Consider the following 21,096-nt stretch of genomic DNA (forward strand, 5'->3'; position numbering starts at 1 on the left):
CCCCAAGTCATTTATGACTTGCTGGGAGTGACAGTCCGGTCACCTGGTCATTCGTTTGGTCTTGGTGCGAGTTTTTGTGTTTTGGAGCTTATGAACCTTGAACGATCATTTTCGATCAAAAGTTCAAAAAGATGACATCGGAATCCAATTCTGACAATTCCATCAGCTCCGAAAGGTTCATTTTAGGCTAGTAGCATGGTCGACATGACTCCTGAGGTTTTCAGTGTGAGTCGGTGCGATTAGGCGTTTTAACTTTAAGTTTAAGCCTAAGTTTGACTTTGGTCAACATTCTGAGTAAACGTGCTCGGATGAGAATTCCGTCAGCGTGGTTAGCTCCGGAATGTCAAGTTTGGTCTAGATTGACCCTTCTTTTGTGTCTAGAGGTTTTCGATATCTTTCCGAGCCCTTTTGTGGGTTTTGACTTAAAATGGCTTTTGGAAGTGGGACCCACTTTTTATCGAAATGACCTCTGATGGAAATTTTGACTGCGCCGTTGAGTCTGGAATGTTGAATTTGGTATGGTTGCATATTTCGTTTGCGTCCACGGGGTTCCGAACGAGTTCGGAGCACCCCGTCGGAGTTTTTAGTTTTTGGGAAATTACAGAAATTTCTGCAATAAATTGCAGAAAATCAGCCAACTTTCCCAAACTTCAAACCCTCATAACTCTCTCATCTCTCAACCGATTTGGGCGATTCAAAAGGCAAAGTTGTGAGATTTTTCGAGGACAACGCGTTGGTGATCTCGGATAGTGATTTGGAGTCCCCGTTTGAGGTAATTTTCGTAAAATACCTGCTGCCACACCTTTTTGTGAGCTTAATTTTGAAAATTTTTGAGACTTGTTTTCTTAGCCATTTTAGAGCTGATTTTGGTGATTTTTGAGGCTATCTTGAGTGGTTTTTTGAGGAGAACATTGTGGTGTTGTCAGATTTTACTGTAGACTGCTCATTTTTGGTAAATACACTGCTGTCCCATTTCTAATTTTTGAGAAAATTTGGGTTTTAGTTGCATGATGATATTGTTTTGTTCCCGAGCCCCGAATTGTGTCCCATTTTGGGACATGAGCTGGGAAAACTGGTTAGGACCCACTTTTGGGGTTAATTTCGAAATTTCCTGCGCGGGTCCCATGATTCCCGTTTTGACTCCAAAATTGACCCGTCTCCGTTTGTTGTGATTTTGGTGTCTAAACGACCGTATTAACGTTGTGAATCTATTTTTGATAGCGGGGAAGCGTTTTGAGACCGTTCAGAAAGGGAAAGCTCCGAATGAGTGATTTTGGATTTCGTGTGATCGGCCTACAGGTAGGCTACGGTTTTCCTCTCTTAGATTGAGCTCAAGAATGTGAATGCATGTTGATTAGTTGGAATTTGGGTTGGGTAGTTATTGAATCTTGCATAGGTGTTAAGAAATCATGTTTTCGACCTATTTCGGGAATTATCGGGTAACTGTGAGCATGCTTTGTGTTATTAACGGACCCTCCTCACTATGCGGAGTGCTTTCATGCTTAATTATTGTTTATTTGAAGAATGGTGGGCCTTAGTTTAGGTTTGACTAGGGCATGCCTTAGAAATACATTATTCGGATTCAATAGGCCTTAGTTTTGCCCCGACGTCGCTCGGCCGGCTTAGATCCCTGTAGATTGGTGTAGCAGACTTGAGTCTGATAGTTTGGGCCTTAGTTAGGCGATACTCTTTCTCCGACTATAATTATCCTTATTTTCTCTGATGTTACGGCTTCACGAGTTAAATCGGCGACACTAGTTCTACTTCGCGATTTGAATTTGATTTTCCATTTGGTTCCAAGGACTTACACTGATTGGCTAAGTATGGATGGCGTTCCACGGATATTTATGAGTGTGGATCGATTAGGACTCTTTCAGCAGCTACATTGGCACCTTTATAGAGCATCCGGTTAGAGTTCCGGCCTCTATTGCCCAGATACTTTTATAGAGCATCCGGTTAGAGTTCCGACCTCTATTGCCTAGATACTTATATAGAGCATCCGGTTTATTCTGTGTACTCGTCGGGCTTATGGGGGTCCGTTCGGGTTTTTATTTAACTTGCGCACGAGTGTACCTTCTGGGCTTATGGGGGCCCAGTTAGGTGTAGTTAGCTTATAGATTACTTTAGTTAGTTCTTTGTACACTCGTGTGCATTCCCTTGTTAGTTAGATTTTAGTTCTTCACTTCGGTTTGTGTTATTCCTTCTTTTCATATTGCCTTTACTTTTCAAGTTCAATCGGCCTATGATGCCTACTGGGTACCGGTTGTTTTGGTACTCATGCTACGCTCTGCATCTGTTTCGTGATGCAGGTTCGAGCACTAGTAGCCAGCGTTGATCGAGCTTGGAGCAGTCTGATCCGGAGACGGGAGTGAGCACACAACGTTTTGTACTATTTCAGTCTCCATTTGTATATATAGACCTGTCTTTTACCTTTCAAGACAGTCCAGTCTCTGTTGTCCACTTTTGGGACTTGTACTCATTTTGTTAGTAGCTCTGTACTAGTGACTTCCAGGTTCTGGGATGGATCTTTATTTGTATATATGTTTTTGGTTTGCTTCCGCCTGTTTATATTGTTATTTGTCTACTCTTGTTTAGTTTCTACCCTCAGACCCATTACTTGTTGTTCCGGGTTACGGGTTGGCTTACCTACTGGTGGGTTATAGTAGGTGCCATCATGACTTGAGAAATCGGGTCGTGACAAGTTGGTCTCAGAGCCCTAGGTTTATCGGTCTCACTTGTACAGAGCTAACGTCTAGTAGAGTCTTGCGGATCGGTGCGGAAACGTCCGTAACTTATCTTCGGGAGGCTACAGGATGTCCTCAGGAAAATTTCCTTTTTTGTTTCGCTTTCGTGCATCGTGTGTCTTATTGGTTTCTGGAAATCTCACTTGTTTCACTCTTTCAGGGGATGGCTCGCACGCGAGGCGGCGCGGTTGGGGCTGATGCAATCGGGCCTGCAGACAGATCCCATCTTAGGGTAGACGTTGGCACCGAGGTCGAGCCAGGGCCGCAGCATCGGCTCGAGATATGGAGGAGGTGAGAGATCGTGGTTTTGTACGTGGGTTGCGGTACCGTCTGAGGGTCGACACAGAGCATTTGGTTTCGATCGGCCATTCATTTCTTGATGTGGTCGACCATGCCTGATCCATGGAGCATATTCATCCCGAGGCCCAAGGGGGCAGCGATAAGAGGGCACGCTACCAGGGCAGCTACAACGGGTCCCAGACTAGAGGGAGAGACTCCTATTATAGGCCCCGCCAGAGGTTCTAACAGGGTCAGTCTAGTCGTCCTGTTCAGGCGGCATTACCTGCTTCTGAGGGAGGTCAGCATCACCAGGGTGGTCCTAGTACGGGCCAGAGTTCGAGGGGATCAGAATCCCTTCATTCCCACCGCGGTCGGGTTACTTCAGGGCGTTCAGTTTCGAGGTGTTTGACTGTGGTGCACTTGACCATTGGTCCAGAGGGTGCCCCCGGCGAGGGCGAAGGGCGATTGTACCAGCTCTCCTTGCACCTAGACCAGTTTCAGCAGTGCCCCCTCTAGCTAGAGGTGGTGGTCAGGACCAGGGTCGTCGGGACAGCCGACAGGGTACCAGAGGCGGAGCTCGAGGAGGCAGGCTGTGTGGTAGATCAGATGCATCGGGCAGAGGTGCTCAGGGCCATTTCTACGCAGCCCCGGCGAGGGCGACGACTGAGGCATCTGACGATGTTATCACAGGTACGCTTTTATTATGCCATCAGCCTGCTACATTATTATTTGATCCCGGGTCCACATTCTCGTATGTACCTATTTATTTTGCTCCCCGATTGGGTATGAGGTCTGAGTCTTTGGCAGAGTCGATTCATGTTTCGACCCCGGTGGGTGAGTCCTTAGTAGTGGATCAGGTGTTGCGATCTTGCTTAGTGACTATCCAGGGTTGTGATACTAGAGTTGATCTTATTTTGCTAAATATGGTTGATTTTGATGTGATTCTGGGCATGGACTGGTTATCCCCTTACCATGCGATCTTGGATTGCTACGCCAAGACTGTTACCTTAGCGATGCTTGACATTTCCCCAGTGTTGTGGCAGGGTGCTTATAGTCACACACCGATAGGGATCATTTTTTTATGCGGGCTAGACGGTTGGTTGCTTCTGGGTGTTTAGCTTATTTGGCTTATGTGCGAGATGCGAGTAGGGAAGGCTCTTCAGTTGACTCAGTTCCCGTGGTTAGAGAGTTTGCAGATGTGTTCCCTACAGACCTACCTGGCTTACCTCCAGATCGTGACATTGATTTTGCCATAGATTTGGAGCTCGACACCCGTCCTATTTCTATTCCACCTTACCGGATGGCTCCTGCAGAGCTCAGGGAGCTCAGTGTTCAATTAGAGGATCTCTTAGGTAATGGGTTTATCCGTCCGAGTGTGTCGCCTTGGGGTGCTCCTGTTCTGTTTGTGAAGAAGAAGGATGGGACTATGAGGATGTGTATTGACTACAGGTAGCTGAACAAGGTGACGGTGAAGAACCGTTACCCCATACCTCGTATTGATGATTTGTTTGATCAGCTTCAGGGTGTCGTCGTGTTTTTAAGATTGATTTAAGGTCCGGGTACCATCAGCTGAGGATTAGGGCAGCGGACATCCCTAAGACTGCATTTAGGACTCGTTACGGCCACTATGAGTTCTTGTGATGTCTTTTGGGTTGACTAATGCCCCTGCTGCCTTCATAGACTTGATGACACGTGTGTTCAGGCCATACCTTGATTTATTTGTCATTGTCTTTATTGATGACATACTGGTATACTCGCGGAGCCGGAGTAAGCATGAGCAGCATTTGAGGATAGTGCTCCAGACTTTGAGAGATCAGCGGCTTTATGCCAAGTTCTCAAAGTGCGAGTTTTGGCTTGAGTCTGTAGCCTTCTTGGGGCACGTGGTGTTCAATGAGGGTATTAGGGTTGATCCGGCGAAGATTGAGGCAATTTGTGATTGGCACAGGCCCATTTCTGTTACTGAGGTTCGTAGCTTCGTCGGGTTAGTGAGTTACTACAGACGCTTTGTTGAGGGTTTTCTACTATTGTAGCCCCTCTGACTCGATTGACTCGTGTTGATGTTCTCTTTGTTTGGTCAGAGGAGTGTGAGGCGAGCTTTTTGAGGCTCAAAGAGTATTGACCACCGCTTCTATATTGACTCTTCCAGTTGAGGGTGAGGGCTTCACAGTTTATTGTGATGCATCCGGCGTTGGTTTGGGTTGTGTATTGATGCAGCAGGGCCGGGTTATTGCTTATGCATCGAGGCAGCTTAAGATCCATGAGCGCAACTACCCCACTCATGACTTGGAGTTGGCGGCGGTAGTTTTCGCGCTTAAGATTTGGACTACTTGTATGGAGTTCGATGTGAGATCTATACCGATCATAGGAGTCTTCAGTACATCATGAGCCAGAGGGACCTTAATTCGAAGCAGTGTCGTTGGATTGAGCTCCTAAAGGACTACGACATCTTTATTCTCTATCATCCGGGCAAGGCGAATGTGGTAGCGGACGCCTTGAGCCGGAAGGCAGTGAGTATGGGTAGTCTAGCCTTCTTATCTGTTGAGGAGCGACCCTTAGCTTTTGGACATTCAGTCCTTAGCTAATAGCATGGTTCGGTTGGATATCTCAGATTCTAGACGCGTCTTGGCCTTTATGGGAGTTCAGTCTTCTTTGCTTGATAGGATCCGTGGTTGCCAGTTTGAGGATAATACCTTGGTGGCCCTTAGAGATCGAGTGTTAGCGGGTGATGGTGGTCAGACTACCTTAGATCCTGATGGAGTGTTGAAATTTGTCGGCCGCATCTGTGTTCCGAGAGTTGGAGATTTGATACAGTTAATACTTTCTGAGGCCCATGAGTCTAGATACTCTATCCATCCGGGCACAGCGATGATGTATCGTGATTTGAGGCAGCATTACTGGTGGAGTGGCATGATGAGAGATATTGCTGACTTTGTTTCCCATTGCTTGTGCTGCAAGCAGGTAAAGGCCGAGCATTTGAGGCCTGGTGGCGAGTTCCAGAGATTACCCATTCCGGAGTAGAAGTGGGAGCGTATCACTATGGACTTCGTTGTGGGGTTGCCTCGGACTTCTAGAGGTGTTGACAGCATTTGGGTCATCGTGGATCGATTGACCAAGTCAGCACACTTCCTTCCTGTTCATCCTACCTTCAGTGCTGAGAGGTTGGCTCGTATCTATATTCGGGAGGTAGTTCGTCTTCATGGTGTGTTGTTTCTATCATTTCAGATCGGGGTTCACAGTTCACTTCCAACTTTTGGAGGGCTTTTCAGGAGGAGTTGGGAACCCGTGTCCACCTTAGCACAGCATTCCACCCACAGACGGATGGTCAGTCAGAGCGTACTATTCAGGTCCTTGAGGATATGTTGCGGGCCTGTGTTATGGATTTTGGAGGTCAGTGGGACCAATTCTTGCCTTTGGCGGAGTTTGCGTACAACAACAGCTACCACTTTAATATTCAGATGGCCCCGTTTGGGGCCTTATATGGTAGGCGTTGTCGCTCTCCTATTGGTTGGTTTGAGTCTACAGAGCCTAGGCTGCGTGGTACAGATTTGCTTCAGGAGGCCCTGGATCAGGTGAGGGTGATTCAGGATAGGCTCAGGACGGCTTAGAGTATGCACCAGAGTTATGCTGATCAGAGGCGTCGACCTTTGAGATTCTCTGTTGGTGACCAGGTATTCCTCCGTGTGTCGCCCATGAAGGGCGTGATGAGGTTTGGGAGGCGGGGCAAGCTTAGCCCCAGATACATTGGGCCTTTTGAGATACTCCGGACAGTTGGAAAGGTTGCTTATGAGTTGGCCCTACCTCCAGCATTTTCAACCATCCACCCAGTTTTTCATGTTTCGATGCTACGGTGGTATGTTCCTGATGAGTCCCATGTGCTCCAGTATGATGCAGTCGAGTTGGATGATCGTTTGACATTTGTAGAGGAGCCAGTTGCCATTCTAGCCAGAGATGTGATGAGATTGCGCTCGAGAGCCATTCCTGTTGTTAAGGTCCGTTGGAGGCATCGTCCAGTCGCGGAGGCTACCTGGGAGACCGAGCAGGAGATGCGAGAGCAGTTTCCCGGCTTGTTTGAGCCTTCAGGTACTTCTTGATCCTTTCTTTCGCGGACGAAAGTCCTTTTTAGTAGTGGATATTGTAATGACCCTCTTGGTCATTTCTGTGTCTTGCCTTTTGTGTCATTTAGAGCATTCCTATAGCGACCCCAAGTCATTTATGACTTGCTGGGAGTGACAGTTCGGTCACCTGGTCATTCGTTTGGTCTTGGTGCGAGTTTTTGTGTTTTGGAGCTTATGAACCTTGAACGATCATTTTCGATCAAAAGTTCAAGAAGATTACATCGGAATCCAATTCTGACAATTCCATCAGCTCCGAAAGGTTCATTTTAGGTTAGTAGCATGGTCGACATGACTCCCGAGGTTTTCAGTGTGAGTCGGTGCGATTAGGCGTTTTAACTTTAAGTTTAAGCCTAAGTTTGACTTTGGTCAACATTCTGAGTAAACGTGCTCGGATGAGAATTCCATCAGCGTGGTTAGCTCCGGAATGCCGAGTTTGGTCTAGATTGACCCTTCTTTTGTGTCTGGAGGTTTTCGATATCTTTCCAAGCCCTTTTGTGGGTTTTGACTTAAACTGGCTTTTGGAAGTGGGACCCACTTTTTATCGAAATGACCTCTGATGGAAATTTTGACTGCGCCGTTGAGTCTGGAATGTTGAATTTGGTATGGTTGCATATTTCGTTTGCGTTCACGGGGTTCCGAACGAGTTCGGAGCACCCCGTCGGAGTTTTTAGTTTTTGGGAAATTACAGAAATTTCTGCAATAAATTGCAGAAAATCAGCCAACTTTCCCAAACTTCAAACCCTCATAACTCTCTCATCTCTCAACCGATTTGGGCGATTCAAAAGGCAAAGTTGTGAGATTTTTCGAGGACAACGCGTTGGTGATCTCGGATAGTGATTTGGAGTCCCCGTTTGAGGTAATTTTCGTAAAATACCTGCTGCCACACCTTTTTGTGAGCTTAATTTTGAAAATTTTTGAGACTTGTTTTCTTAGCCATTTTAGAGCTGATTTTGGTGATTTTTGAGGCTATCTTGAGTGGTTTTTTGAGGAGAACATTGTGGTGTTGTCAGATTTTACTGTAGACTGCTCATTTTTGGTAAATACACTGCTGTCCCATTTCTAATTTTTGAGAAAATTTGGGTTTTAGTTGCATGATGATATTGTTTTGTTCCCGAGCCCCGAATTGTGTCCCATTTTGGGACATGAGCTGGGAAAACTGGTTAGGACCCACTTTTGGGGTTAATTTCAGAATTTCCTGCGCGGGTCCCATGATTCCCGTTTTGACTCCAAAATTGACCCGTCTCCGTTTGTTGTGATTTTTGTGTCTAAACGACCGTATTAACGTTGTGAATCTATTTTTGATAGCGGGGAAGCGTTTCGAGACCTTTCAGAAAGGGAAAGCTCCGAAGGAGTGATTTTGAAGCGCGTGTGATCGGCCTACAGGTAGGCTACGGTTTTCCTCTCTTAGATTGAGCTCGAGAATGTGAATGCATGTTGATTAGTTGGAATTTGGGTTGGGTAGTTATTGAATCTTGCATAGGTGTTAAGAAATCATGTTTTCGACCTATTTCGGGAATTATCGGGTAAATGTGAGCATGCTTTGTGTTATTAACGGACCCTCTTCACTATGCGGAGTGCTTTCATGCTTAATTATTGTTTATTTGAAGAATGTTGGGCCTTAGTTTAGGTTTGACTAGGGCATGCCTTAGAAATACATTATTCGGATTCAATAGGCCTTAGTTTTGCCCCGACGTCGCTCGGCCGGCTTAGATCCCTGTAGATTGGTGTAGCAGACTTGAGTCTGATAGTTTGGGCCTTAGTTAGGCGATACTCTTTCTCCGACTATAATTATCCTTATTTTCTCTGATGTTACGGCTTCACGAGTTACATCGGCGACACTAGTTCTATTTCGCGATTTGAATTTGATTTTCGATTTGGTTCCAAGGACTTACATTGATTGGCTAAGTATGGACGACGTTCCACGGATATTTATGAGTGTGGATCGATTAGGACTCTTTCAGCAGCTACATTGGCACCTTTATAGAGCATCCGGTTAGAGTTCCGGCCTCTATTGCCCAGATACTTTTATAGAGCATCCGGTTAGAGTTACGGCCTCTATTGCCTAGATACTTATATAGAGCATCCGGTTTAAGGTCCGGCCTCTATTGCCCAGATACTTATATAGAGCATCCGGTTTAAGGTCCGGCCACTATTGCTCAGATACCTATATAGAGCATCCGGTTAGAGTTCCGGCCTCTTATACTTGCTACTTGTGATTGGTTACTTGGGTACTTCTGGTGAGCATCCGGTTTGAGGTCCGGCCTCCGTACTGTCAGATTCTACCAATTAGGGTTGAGGTTCTGGTTCGATGTTCTTCGTTCTTGGGTTCTTTTATGCAATTCTCTTTAGTTATAGTTATTTTGTGTACTCGTCGGGCTTATGGGGGTCCGTTCGGGTTTTTATTTAACTTGCGCACGAGTGTACCTTCTGGGCTTATGGGGGCCCAGTTAGGTGTAGTTAGCTTATAGATTACTTTAGTTAGTTCTTTGTACACTCGTGTGCATTCCCTTGTTAGTTAGATTTTAGTTCTTCACTTCGGTTTGTGTTATTCCTTCTTTTCATATTGCCTTTACTTTTCAAGTTCAATCGGCCTATGATGCCTACTGGGTACCGGTTGTTTTGGTACTCATGCTACGCTCTGCATCTGTTTCGTGATGCAGGTTCGAGCACTAGTAGCCAGCGTTGATCGAGCTTGGAGCAGTCTGATCCGGAGACGGGAGTGAGCACACAACGTTTTGTACTATTTCAGTCTCCATTTGTATATATAGACCTGTCTTTTACCTTTCAAGACAGTCCAGTCTCTGTTGTCCACTTTTGGGACTTGTACTCATTTTGTTAGTAGCTCTGTACTAGTGACTTCCAGGTTCTGGGATGGATCTTTATTTGTATATATGTTTTTGGTTTGCTTCCACCTGTTTATATTGTTATTTGTCTACTCTTGTTTAGTTTCTACCCTCAGACCCATTACTTGTTGTTCCGGGTTACGGGTTGGCTTACCTACTGGTGGGTTATAGTAGGTGCCATCATGACTTGAGAAATCGGGTCGTGACAAAATTGCAGGAATGGAGCCCCCGGGAGAAAGATTGGGGTACATTTTCCATCCATCTGCTAATCAATTTTTGCTAAGAATCGTGGCGAAAAGTGCGATGAATGATGAAGGATTTATCACCACAAACTTAGATGTGTATGGTGAAGAAGAGCCATGGGGGGAGATTTACAATCAGGGAGTAGATGATGACGACTATAGCTATCGTTACTTCATCACAAAGAAAAACAACAATGGCAGTTGGAAATGCCAATTTTCTTCAAAATAGGGAATGTATCAACAGCACATGTTATTGGAACTAAGAAGAAGATGCATCATGTTCATGAATTTGGACATTGGATCATGAAGCAGTATGAACTCTCTCCGGTATTTCTTGATGAGGATCGTAAAGATTATGTTCTGTGTGCCATGAAGAGGGAGTACATTGACGAATGTTCTTTTGATGACCCACAACCACAACCAGCTGATGAGGATGTATGAACAACTATCTTATAGCAACTTGTCTATTAAGCTGTATTCGTTTTAATCTTTTCTGACGAATGCCCAATTGTAAAAGGTTAGGAAATCTGTATAAACGCAATGGATTGTAACGTAGATATTACTTTTACTACTGTAACTAGTTGGAATAGCTGTGTTTACTGCATCTGTACCGAATTCACCATCAACTCCATCGTTTGTAGCAGAAGCAAAAATATGATCAAAGATTGAGTACTGCTGTAATTCAATTTGAGAAATTCAGTGGAGACTTTTCACAAGAAATTCAGATCCTTCAATTTGACGGTTAGATTTAGTGAACCAAAATGCATGCGGATCTTGAACCTAACCATTAGTAAACTATCGCCCTCACCTCTTAGCAATGAATAGGCACACACTTAAAAAATACTGATTAATGAATAAGTTATAAAGGGCTACATTTAAATTGAACTTTTGAATATCTGATTCACAAATGTTTGTGTAAATTTAAATATTATTATTAATTAGATTTTGATCTAATGCAACATTGAAAATTCATAATTGTCTTCATGAAATTTAAATATTACTATTATTTAATTAGATTTGATATTTTATTTATTATATTTAACTAAATATAAGAGCAAAGTTGTAAGCTAATTTTGAAGACTCGTTTTATTTATCTTTATTTGAATAGTTTGAACAAAAACAAAACAAACAAAATATAACATATTCAAGGCCATAATAAATCTTTGTAAAAAAAAAAATAAAAAAACCCATAATTAGTGTCATTATTTATTATGTATGCAAAATAAAAAAACAAATTTATTATGTATACATTCACCTCAGTTCTCATCACATAAATTTCTGTATCGTTTTATTTCGCTGGGAACATTAATGATTAGTAAGTGTCATTATCGTATAGTTGGAATACTTAAACGTTTTCTAGGCCAAAGAGTACTCTTTTTTTTTTTGGTTATCAAACTAAAGAGCATCTGATAGATTGTATATTATAATTTAGTGATTTTACATTTATGTATATTAATTTTGAAGAGACAATACATTTTAACTATTATTTAATTATATTAAATATTTTATTTATTACATTTTGATTAAGTATAAGGGTAAAATTGTAATCTAACTTTGTAGATAGGAGCTTTCCACTTTTAATAATATACTAGTTCTCGCCACGTGCTTTGCACGTGTACCACATACTAATTAAAAAAAAAAAATCATTTAATATTTGTAAACACTTGAGTTGTTCAATAGAAATTCACAACAATGCAAGTTTCTGAAAATAATGTGATTTGTTAGTCCATAATTCTTGAAAAAATAGGATGAATATTTATCCTATTAAGGACAAACTAGTATGCGTACCCGCGCGTTGCGCGGAAATTAAAGAGTTCCCTCATCTACACATAAATAACAATAAAAAGAACTCTCAAAAAATGAGTGAATGTATCTCATAATGAACAACACTACAACAAAAAAATTTAACAGAACAAACTAAAAGACTTCATCTTTTGAGATTTAGTCTTGATACTTTAGAGAATTCAAATATAACATTCCATTAAAATATAATAAATTGTTCATTCATCTGAATAATTGTTCCTTTCTGAATCCTTTGGCATAAAGACACTAAAAGAATCAAACATAAAACAAATAAATAAAATAGAAAAAAAACTTTAAAAAAAAAAAATAATCATGAATCAAACACTTAAAATGAACAATTAAAATAATAAGAAAAAATTTGTGGACCCGTTATCAATAAAATTCAAAAACTTCAATTATTTAGGATATAGATTTGGATAAGTACAATATTTAAAAATTTAAAAATAGAGTGAAAAAGGAAATAAGAACTTGTATTTAGTTGTTACAAATAAGGAAAAATTGTTTTAAAATGTTTTAAATTATAAATAGATAAATTTTAAACTTGTTTCCATGTTAATTTTAAAACAGTTTCAAAATAACTGTTTTGTTTTTTAAATTGTAATTTATTTATTTACTTATATAATATAATTACAAATAATTAATTTTAGTCATACAAAAAATTGAAAATTTGATGTTGATTTTGATTTTGGAGAAGTATAATATTAATAAAATAGAGAGAAAAAGGAGATTAAAATTTTTATTTATTTTTAGTTGCTGTAAATAAGGAGCATTTTGTTGTGTATAGTGTAAAAAGTGCGGTTAAAACTGCTATAGTTTTTAAAATTGCATTCACGGTAATTTTTTAAAAAATTTGCTTTTATAATTGTAATCTATTATTTTATAATAATTACAAATAATTAATTTTGATTGTTCAGAAAATTAAAAAAAATTATGGTGTTGACACATGATACTTTTAGCGCGCACACACGCATATATATATATATATATATTCCTCTTATATTATATATAGATATATTTTTTATTTTAATGATAAATATTATTTTTTGTGGGCAACAGTGGTTACTTCTATATGTTCTTTAAAACAAAGTGCAACATAATTCATGCCCTCAATTTTTTTAAAAACAACATATATTCCTCGAGTTTTAATTTAACTTAATTTTTTTTATTTGATTTTATGTTTTTAAAAATAAATACTAAATATTCAAAGTTTCATATATTCAGTAGTAAAAAAGAAAAAATAATAAGTTAAAGAAAAGTAAAATACACGGTATGACCCCATTACCCCCACTTATTCACAAATATACTATTCAGTAATAAAAAAAGAAAAAAAAAATAAGTTAAAGAAAACTAAATAGACGATACTTACCCCATTACTCCACTTACTCATAAATACATGGAATAAAATAAATATTCTAATTAGAATAAAAATATGAGTCCAAAAAAATAAATAGTAGCCATATATAAAATCAGTTACTTTTTAAAAAAATGAAAAGAATATGGAAGATTTACATTAACTATGGTAACTTTCCAATTTTAAAAGGAATTCGTTTAGCATATAATTGATGATTTTTTAATTTTTAATTTTTAATTTTTAATTTTAAATTTAAATTGAAAATTACTAACTAATACAGATTTAATTATTTTTAGATTTTAATTTTTTAAGAAAGGAAAAATTTTGTGGTACTGATATGTGGCACTTTTTACTTCTCATATTATATATAGATATAAAATATTGTGTTATACGGTTAGTTTTTTTCTAGGGATAAGAAAAGTAAGATTAGTTTCTTATCTTTTAAAATTTAAATTTTAAATTAATTATTCAAATTTCAAAAACTTATACGTTTGGATATTAATTTGGATAACTATCATTTTAAAAAATAAATTCAAAAAGGGAGACCTTAGAAGTAGTTATGTTATATTTATATTTTTATTTATTATTATTTTTTTTCAAAATCGCATCTTATTTTAGTGTTTACAATTTTTTTTAAATTAGATTTATTATATATAGTTACCATATATAGATAGATTATTTCACTTCTCCTATTATAAATAGATAGATTTTTTTAAAAATTATTTAGAATAATAAAGATTATCTGTCTATCCATATTATCCGAATAATAAAAATATAAAAAAAAATTAATAGTTAGATTAAAACAAAATATAACTAAGAAAAGTCCTATCATAATGCTAAGCATACAAAAAAAAAAATTATAATCACTTGGATATCATTGTTACCAAACAAATGTTAAATTTTAAATATGTGTAGTTATAACTTTATCAATAATTTTATAAGATATCATTATTATCAAACAAATGCTACACTTTAAATATGTAGTAATAACAACTTTAAAAATATCTAAACAATTAAAATTAAAATCTAGTTCATACACAAAGCCTGCAAAAACAAACAAACAAATTTAAAATCATTAATTTTTTTAAAAAATCAACACAAACTAACAATTTACTATATTTATTAATCAATATATATTTAATGCATACACAAATCTCACGTAGTTAACAACTATTAAAATTTGAGTTAAAAAAAATGTAAAAAGTTCAAGTAATTGTAGAAATTCGATATTTAGTATCTTTCAATTCCTTTAATTAATTTCTTATTTACGTAATCATGTGAACTTTTGTCACAAATCGAACACAACGTGTAAAATGCAGCCATCAAATAAATATAATAAAATATAAAATAGAACAAACAATTAAATAAGCCAAAATTAATATTTAATTGATATATAGTCATACTAAATAACTATCAGAATTCTCAACATATGTAACCAATAAAATTGTTCTAATAAAAATACTAAGAAAAATTGTTCAATTGCTACTAATTTAATTAATATTCAAATTTAATCAGTCAAGAAGTGCAAAATTACTTTGGAGTTATCGCCTTTAGCTTCATTGATATCTTCCAATGTTATACTTATCTCCAAGAATTCAACTTTTCAAATGTTTAAAAAAAAAAAATTAAATGCAAATATTTTTTATTGTTAGAATTTTTTCAAAAATATGTATTTTTATGTGTTACTATTCTCTTTCATTGCCAAAATGAAATGATTTTCTGAACCTATTGTAAGTTTTAGACCTCTATAACAACTCCTACCCATTTTAAACAAACTAACAGTAGAAAAAAAAAAGCCCAAGAAAACTTATATCGGTCATAATCCACATAGAGCTTTTGTAATTTTAATTAAATAATACTCCTTATCTCCTATTCAAAAAAATAAAATATTATCCCTTTATTTCACTAAGAAAAGAAAGTTTTATGTAAATTATGTATTAAGATGTATAACTTATCACATAGATTACATGATAATTAGTAGCTATAGCTTTATGTCAAAAAAAATATTAGTAAACTTTAATATATCATTTATATCAAAATTTCAAATAGTTTAAGATATTTCATAAATTCAGCAATCAAGTTATTTCATTAGCAAAATTTAAAATTCTCAATAACCTAAATTCAAAAGTTAATCTCTAAATTCATAAAAAGTCTTGTTTCTGATTATCCCTACATTTATGTTTTTCTTTATACACATTAAAAATAACATTGGTATATTTATCTCAACATTTAATATGTTCATATATGTGTTTTTTCTATTCATCTTTACAAAAGGATCGAGTAGGTGACTTTTTGAATGGACTTATTTTAAGTGCATTCTCAGCCAAAAAGAGGAACTGTAATCATACTAATACTATTATGAGAAAGGCTCATCTATAACTGTAATCTTTAGAAACGTTTGCATGCTGCATACATGCAATGAAAACAATAGATTTGACACTCATGTCATGTGAAGATAGCATGTAGGCAAAACTCATGTTAAGAGGGTGGAGGGGGTTGAAAATCTTACCAGATATGCATGATCTACTGCCTCAAATTAAGAACACATCCAACAATTGCTCGTAGAATTCAGAGTCATCCAGAAGTTCATTATCACCATCCATGTTTGTTCCCTCATGATTGCCATTAGAAGAGTTTCAAATACAAAATGTAAATCTAATTTACCGAATAAAGGTCATAAACTCCCAATCTCTTACAACCCTTTTCTTGCATCTCCTTCTTCATAGCTTTATAGCCACTATTAAAAATCCAACAAATTCCATGTATAATTGTAATATGTGTTATTGAGATTGATGTATATAGTGAAAATCTTTGGCAATAGGATAAACTATTTTTTTTGGTTTTTCCATTGAAATTTTGTTGAAGAAGTTACTATAAAAATGACATTAATAGTTGTCTCAATTTGAAATTCTTTTACTGAAGCGGTTGATAAAAAGTATCTATCCGGATGAAACAAAAAGTTGTTTATGCTTTTAATATTTTATAGATAGATAAATGTTTGCAGTTACTAACTATACAACTCAGTAACTTTCAGTTGTAGAATTTTTAAATATTTAAATTTATCTCAACCAATAAGAATAAACTCAAATCCAACTTTCAAAATTGTTTTTTTTTTTAAAGAAGGAGTAACGATGAAAAGTTACTTCAAATATTTAATATAAAAAAAATTGATCATGGAATTATTTATTTCGTTACTTTTTCTTCTTTTTGGTTAATTTTAGATATAGATTCAAAAAAAATATAAATATAGATATATAGATAAATTATTATTATTATTAATAATATTAGTATATTATTATTATTTAACAATTTACATTATCTTTTTATTATTATAAAGAAGGAGTAACGGTAAATAGTTACTTTAAATATTTGATATGAAATATTGAATTAATTTTATTTAATTAATTGATAATTTAAAAATTAAAATTAGAGATTAATTGTGGTGTTGACACATAGGCGCTATCACCTCTCCTATTATATAGATATATATAGAATATAGATATATAGATATATAGATATATAGATTATTATTATTTTTTTTTTATTAATATTATAATATAATTTTTTTGAAAACTGAAAATGAAAGACTATAACATGTCTTTTAAAGAAACTGAAACGTTTTTTTAATTTTAAAAAACTAACAATTTTAATTGGGGTAAAAAATATTTAACTGTTCTTTTAAAACAGTAACTTTTTTTCTTTGATTAAAATATTGAATTAATTCTATTTAATTAATTGATAATTTAAAAGTTAAAATTAGAGATTAATTGTGGTATTGATACGTAGGCGCTATCACCTTTCCTATTATATATAGGGATAAGGTCTGAAAAATACTCCAACTTTGGTCGAATTTGCTGTTGCAATACTAAACTTTCATGAGGACCTATTACCTCCCTAGACTATTTAATACCGTATTTTTTTACCCCCTGAACTATTTAATAGTGTATTTTAAAGGTATATATGTGCCCACATGGACACATTACTATTTATAATTTTGCATTAATTTTTATGTCCACGTGGGAAAATATATATGTTTAAAATACGGTATTAAATAGTGTAGGGAGGTAATAGGTCCTTATGAAATTTTAGTATCGCAACAGTAAATTCAACCAAAGTTGAGGTATTTTTCAGACCCTTAGCCCTCTTATATATATATAGATTTAACAATTTACATTGTCTTTTTATTATTATAAAGGAGTAACGGTAAATAGTTACTTCAAATAATTGATACAAAGAAATTGATAACTACCCACAAAACTGATAATTTGGTCGGTTACTTTTTTTTTTTGCTTTTTGGTTAATTTTAGAAACAGATTTAAAAATTATAATTTACAGTTACATTACGTTAAATTTTAAAATTGTTTTAAAATTTTATCTCATTTAAATGTCAGAATTGATTTAAAATAATATTTTAAAATAAAATAATAGATTATTATTCAAACTAATTACATATCATTAATTTTAATTAATTTAAAAACTATTTTTGTGGTGCTGATACGTGGCACTTTTTCTTACCTACTATATATAGATAGATATAGATTATCTATCCGGATGAATCAAAAAGTTGTTTATGCTTTTAATATTTTATAGATAGATAAATGTTTGCGGTTACTAACTATACAACTCAGTAACTTTCAGTTGTAGAATTTTTAAATATTTAAATTTATCTCAACCAATAAGAATAAACTCAAATCCAACTTTCAAAATTGTTTTTTTTTTTAAAGAAGGAGTAACGATGAAAAGTTACTTCAAATATTTAATATAAAAAAAATTGATCATGGAATTATTTATTTCGTTACTTTTTCTTCTTTTTGGTTAATTTTAGATATAGATTCAAAAAAAATATAAATATAGATATATAGATAAATTATTATTATTATTAATAATATTAGTATATTATTATTATTTAACAATTTACATTATCTTTTTATTATTATAAAGAAGGAGTAACGGTAAATAGTTACTTTAAATATTTGATATGAAATATTGAATTAATTTTATTTAATTAATTGATAATTTAAAAATTAAAATTAGAGATTAATTGTGGTGTTGACACATAGGCGCTATCACCTCTCCTATTATATAGATATATATAGAATATAGATATATAGATATATAGATATATAGATTATTATTATTTTTTTTTTATTAATATTATAATATAATTTTTTTGAAAACTGAAAATGAAAGACTATAACATGTCTTTTAAAGAAACTGAAACGTTTTTTTAATTTTAAAAAACTAACAATTTTAATTGGGGTAAAAAATATTTAACTGTTCTTTTAAAACAGTAACTTTTTTTCTTTGATTAAAATATTGAATTAATTCTATTTAATTAATTGATAATTTAAAAGTTAAAATTAGAGATTAATTGTGGTATTGATACGTAGGCGCTATCACCTTTCCTATTATATATAGGGATAAGGTCTAAAAAATACTCCAACTTTGGTCGAATTTGCTGTTGCAATACTAAACTTTCATGAGGACCTATTACCTCCCTAGACTATTTAATACCGTATTTTTTTACCCCCTGAACTATTTAATAGTGTATTTTAAAGGTATATATGTGCCCACATGGACACATTACTATTTATAATTTTGCATTAATTTTTATGTCCACGTGGGAAAATATATATGTTTAAAATACGGTATTAAATAGTGTAGGGAGGTAATAGGTCCTTATGAAATTTTAGTATCGCAACAGTAAATTCAACCAAAGTTGAGGTATTTTTCAGACCCTTAGCCCTCTTATATATATATAGATTTAACAATTTACATTGTCTTTTTATTATTATAAAGGAGTAACGGTAAATAGTTACTTCAAATAATTGATACAAAGAAATTGATAACTACCCACAAAACTGATAATTTGGTCGGTTACTTTTTTTTTTGCTTTTTGGTTAATTTTAGAAACAGATTTTAAAAATATAATTTACAGTTACATTACGTTAAATTTTAAAATTGTTTTAAAATTTTATCTCATTTAAATGTCAGAATTGATTTAAAATAATATTTTAAAATAAAATAGTAGATTATTATTCAAACTAATTACATATCATTAATTTTAATTAATTTAAAAACTATTTTTGTGGTGCTGATACGTGGCACTTTTTCTTACCTACTATATATAGATAGATATAGATTATTATTATTATTATTATTATTATTATTATTATTATAATATAATTTTTTTGAAAACTGAAAATGAAAGACTATAACATGTCTTTTAAAGAAACTGAAACACTTTTTTAATTTTAAAAAACTAACAATTTTAATTGGGGTAAAAAAACTTTAACTGTTCTTTTAAAACAGTAACTTTTTTTCTTTGATTAAAATATTGAATTAATTCTATTTAATTAATTGATAATTTAAAAGTTAAAATTAGAGATTAATTGTGGTGTTGACACGTAGGCGCTATCACCTCTCCTATTATATATATATAGATTATTAATATTATAATATAATTTTTTTGAAAACTGAAAATGAAAGACTATAACATGTCTTTTAAAGAAACTGAAACGTTTTTTTAATTTAAAAAAACTAACAATTTTAATTGGGGTAAAAAAACTTTAACTGTTCTTTTAAAACAGTAACTTTTTTTCTTTGATTAAAATATTGAATTAATTCTATTTAATTAATTGATAATTTAAAAGTTAAAATTAGAGATTAATTGTGGTGTTGACACGTAGGCGCTATCACCTCTCCTATTATATATATATAGATTCTTCCGCAAAGTACCGAAACACCTTATTTGTAATTTTTGCTTTTCCTCGGTTTCTTTCTTATATTTTTTGGTTGTCCTTCCAATTTTTGATTTAAGCTTTTTTTATCTTTTTTTGTTTTTGTTTTTGGTTTACCATTATATTTTGTATTTATAATGCTTATACTGTTTTCAATACCGAAACACCTTATTTGTAATTTTTGCTTTTCCTCGGTTTCTTTCTTATATTTTTTGGTTGTCCTTCCAATTTTTGATTTAAGCTTTTTTTATCTTTTTTTTTTTTTTTTTTGGTTTACCATTATATTTTGTATTTATAATGCTTATACTGTTTTCAATGCAACAAAGCTCTATTAGAATAACTTCAATAATGCAGTTCTTTTAACATTATATCAAATATCAGTGTGACGATTATTATTGCAATATTTTAATAACACATTATTTACATGTGAATGTGAAAAATCTTAGGTATGACTGAAAATATTTCATGACTTAAAATTTATGCTTTAATTTTTTGAGGATCAATGGATCTATAGATTTTCTATATTTCAATGTGTATTAGATTACATTGTTAATAGTATATATAGTTGTAGATCAAGAGATTATCTCTAACTCCCAGGACGAGAAGTTAGTTATGACTCATAACTAACTTTACTAACTCTAACAGATTAACCAACAAGGGTTGTGGTGGAGTGGTAAGTATACCTTCATCCTTAACCAAGAGGTCTTGGGTTTGAGTCCCTTTGGGTACGGAGTTGCCTTTTTTAGGGAACGATTTACCCCAATGTGGGACTCCCCGGCGCGAATCCTAATTTAGTCGGACTCCAGTGTGGGTATCGGACACCGGATGGAATACCAAAAAAAAAAAAAAACTCTAACAGATTAACTAACTCATGAACTAAGTAATTGTTTCCTCCTTGTTACTTTAACACTCCCCTCGAGCTTGGAGGTCTTGATTTTCTAGTTTAAACCCTTCAAGGTCCTTCTATATACTTTTTTGT

Source organism: Solanum verrucosum, unplaced genomic scaffold (genome assembly GCF_900185275.1).
Source record: "Solanum verrucosum unplaced genomic scaffold, falcon-dt-bn FXZP01000062.1, whole genome shotgun sequence".
Classification (NCBI taxonomy): Eukaryota; Viridiplantae; Streptophyta; class Magnoliopsida; order Solanales; family Solanaceae; genus Solanum; species Solanum verrucosum.